Genomic DNA, 3,836 nt, shown 5'->3' on the forward strand with positions numbered 1-3,836 from the left:
TGAACAGATTTACTATTGATTTAGCAATATATTTAAATGGAGACAAGGTAATCCGATTTAAAAAGGAGCCAATGTGTATAAAAAATAATTGAATACGTACCGTAAAATAACATTGAATATTATATTATTATGGTTTTATTTTAATTATTTAAATATTAAATTTTATAATTTAACATTTTATTCTACTTAAATTATGCTATGAAAAAAATGAATATTTAAATATAAAATTAAAATTAATATCCAAAAACCAATAGTAAAAAGTACAACCAGTTAAAAAAATACTTAAAAATCTCATAAAATTTTTATATTTATCCGATAGAATTATTATTATTATTATTATTATTATTATTATTAAATACTATAAATGATATTTACTTCTACGTAAATATGATATAAAAGTTAAAGATTCATTTGGATTTTACTATCTCAAATAATTTAAATAATTTAAACATTTGGAGTTTGAATTATTTGAACATGTACTCAATTATCTATATAAATTTGAAATAGTAAAATTTAAATGAATCTTTTAACCTTTATCTCATATTTTTGTAGAAGTAAACATCACCATTCAACCGTCTTTATAGTATTTAATAATAATAATAATAAAAATAAAAAATTAATAATAATAATAATAATAATAATAATAATAATAATAATAATAATAATAATTCTATCAGATAAATATAAAATTTTTTATGAGATTTTTAAGTATTCTTTCAAGTACCCTCCTTCCCCTCCACCATCCATTCCCATACATTTCTAGGGTTTAGGTTTTCTATTCTCACAGATCTGCCCTTCAAAATACATTCAATTTTCATTATGCTATTCACGCTAGGCACAGAAATACGATTTCAATTTCTATTCTTGTGTTTTAGTTTTACTTGGTGATTGTAGGATTGTGGTTCTTTGATTATGCTTGTAACTTCACTGGCCCGTACTTTCTATTACCTTACAAGTTACAAGTAACAACTATGGCACTTGCCCCTTCTTTTAATGTCCATTAATAAACTTTTAAGTTCAACTTAAAACTGGCACCCTTGAGTTTGTAAATCTCAGACTACGTTACCTATCTTGGTATGTCGTTTATCACTATTGTTGTGGCTACTTTTTATACATTGTGCTTCTCATGCTTTTAGATTTTACTCGTTTTTTTTCTTCATTTACGTTTGTATTGCTTTAGAATGCCCTCTCATCCCAAATACCTTTTAAAAAAAAGAGAAAACAAGTAACTTTGTCTAATATCGATCTCAAGTATTTTGACACTACTTGAATTTTAGGTTGAGAAATCAGAAACACAGCATTATATTTTAGTTTGTGTTACATACTCTCCCCTATTTATTAGGTAGGCAAATGACACAGACAAATGTGAACCCAAGGTATATATAGCTGTAGATTGGCATGATGAGACCGAACAAAATCTATCTATCTATTAATCTATCATCTATCTATCTATCTATTTATCTATTAATATATAATAACAATGACAATGATAATGATGATAAAGTAGTAGGTAGTTCATTGTTTGACAAGTGTCCAACCTATATAGTCGACAGTGTTTTATTTGAATGGTTGACAAGTGTCTTGCTGATTCAAAATTCAAACATAAAATAAGATATAGTAGATATAGACAAAAAGCAAAGTAAAGCAGTAAATTGGGCGCCAACTTTCCCGCACAACTCTTTCAACAATCAATCTGCAATTTTCCTCCATAAGCCTGACTCCATTTTTATTCCTACCATTTTATTATTACTTTTGGATGCTCTTTTGCGTGTTGAATGCCCAAAAAGTAAATCGAATAGTGAGTGGCATTGCTAATTAAATCCCAATTTGCAAAGTTGATGGTCGTTGAAAATCAGCCATTGAGAGTTTTCTGTGTTGTAGGGTGTAAGCATTGGAAGATTGAAGGGTGTTTTGGAGAATGATGAGGAGGAGGGAGAGAGGCATGTGTTGATGTTGATTTGAGGGTATAATGTCATTGTCTTTGTTCTTCTTGGAGTTATGAGTATCTGCTTGAAAGCAGAGTGTCTCCTATTTAAGCAGCGTTGGCACGAAAGGCGTCCAAGATGGTGAAAGATAGGCTCTTCCGTTGGATCTGCAAGTTTGTGGCCACAAGAAGGTTGGAATTCTTTTTCTCTACGCCATCTCCGCCGCCTTCTTCATCTGGATTCTCTATGTTGAAAAAGGTTCTTATTCTCAGTTCCTGTCTCTTGATTATGGTGTTGGATTGTGATTACAGCTGTTTTTCATGTCTTTGATTTTTTTGTTTTTTTTTTTATTTTTCTATTGTTGTACCTTTTTTTTTTCTTTTTGGTCTTATTGTTGTACCAATTTCAGTCTTCCAGTATCTTCAAATCCAGCATTACCATGGCAGCTAGATTTGAGATAAACCTCTCATCTTGGCATCGATGGAGAGCCGGGCTGGGCCCATTTACAGAAGGGGAATGTAGTCAGAGCTTCTAATTGGAAGATTGACAACCTTGAAGTGACATCATCAGCATCTGTTGCCCTTGAGTATTGCAACCAATCCACCAACTCACAGGCTCAAAACGTTACTCAACAAGACTCGGGAGATGCGGTGGATGACTCTTACTTTTTCTAATGAAGATGATGATGATCGAGCCATCGAGGTACACATGGTAGTATATCATTCGGTTATGATGGGGAAGGAGATGAATCAGAATCTGAAAGATGGTACTTGACGTTGCTTCTTTGTTTTTTTTTTTTGAATAAAAATAGTTTCAGAAACTATTATTTACCTAAGTGAAATCAACTATTTAATTCTCAGAAAACTGGAATCATATGCAACAGAGTTGAGTGGAGCTACTAAAGGTATTCATGAACCTATAGTTGTACAAAGTACCATCGAAGTAGACATCCTTGATGATGGTTATCAGTGGAGGAAATCACAACCCGAGGTAGCCATTCTCCTCTTAACTATTTCGTTGCTCTCTTATTCCCCTTCATCTTCATGCAACTTGCAAAGCTGAACTTGGGTTGGCCTGTTTTTGTTTTGCTGCAGGAGTTACTTCAGGTGCACCAATGTAGGCTGCACTGTGAGGAAACACGTTGAGAGAGCATCACATGACCTTAAATCTGTGACATACGAGGGCAAGCAGAACCATGATGTTCCTGCCACACGCTCTAGCAGTAATGTTTGGATTAAAACTGAATTAGGAATAGCAGAACACATTTGGCATGCATATCATAAGTGCTTCTGCATATGTTTCTCATCATTTTATATATTCTAGAATATGCTTCTTCACGTTTTTGAACGAATAATCAGCAAACAATTAAGGTGCGAATTATTAGTATATAATTTTGTTTTTGAATGAATAATCAATATCTAGTATGTCTTCTGGAAGATTGATGGTAGAACATTGCATACTTCTTAGATCTTATTACCACTAAGCTATTTGTTCAATTGTGTTCATGACTTGAGTCTTGTTCCGAGGGTTACTTTAAACGTCGAGTCGGGTCTGAACGTGAGGTCCGGATCCCTTCGAGTGGCAGCGTCCGACATGTTGATGCCGAGGTGCCGCCTATTCCGAGTTTCTCGTGAGGAGGTTGGGGAGTGGTACCTGCAAGAGACTCAAATGTTTAAGTTAGCAAGGGCTTTAGGCAAGTTTTTAGTATAGTAGAACGTGAGTTATACCTGGGGGTTTCAGCGTATTTATAGTAGAGTGTAATGACCTCCCTGGAGGCGATAATCTTATCTTATCTTATATCTTAGGAGTTTGTTGAGATCTTATCCTTTTGATCACCGCTTTCTAGGAGTAGTGACCTCACTGTGTCGGGTGCTCGGAGCCGCGGGCTCCTTGGTGGGTGTTCGACCTCTT

General features: G+C 33.9%; 1 long non-coding RNA gene across 1 annotated transcript; it reads left to right on the top strand.

The window, feature by feature from the left end:
• The first annotated feature begins 710 nt into the window (after positions 1 to 710).
• Positions 711 to 3,361, top strand: LOC140181551 (uncharacterized). The gene is made up of 4 exons (XR_011876333.1): positions 711 to 2,183; positions 2,335 to 2,691; positions 2,786 to 2,915; positions 3,020 to 3,361. It is a non-coding gene; the product is annotated as an uncharacterized lncRNA (long non-coding RNA).
• The last annotated feature ends 475 nt before the right edge of the window (positions 3,362 to 3,836 follow it).

The sequence above is a fragment of the Arachis hypogaea genome, chromosome 18 (genome assembly GCF_003086295.3).
Source record: "Arachis hypogaea cultivar Tifrunner chromosome 18, arahy.Tifrunner.gnm2.J5K5, whole genome shotgun sequence".
Taxonomy (NCBI): Eukaryota; Viridiplantae; Streptophyta; class Magnoliopsida; order Fabales; family Fabaceae; genus Arachis; species Arachis hypogaea.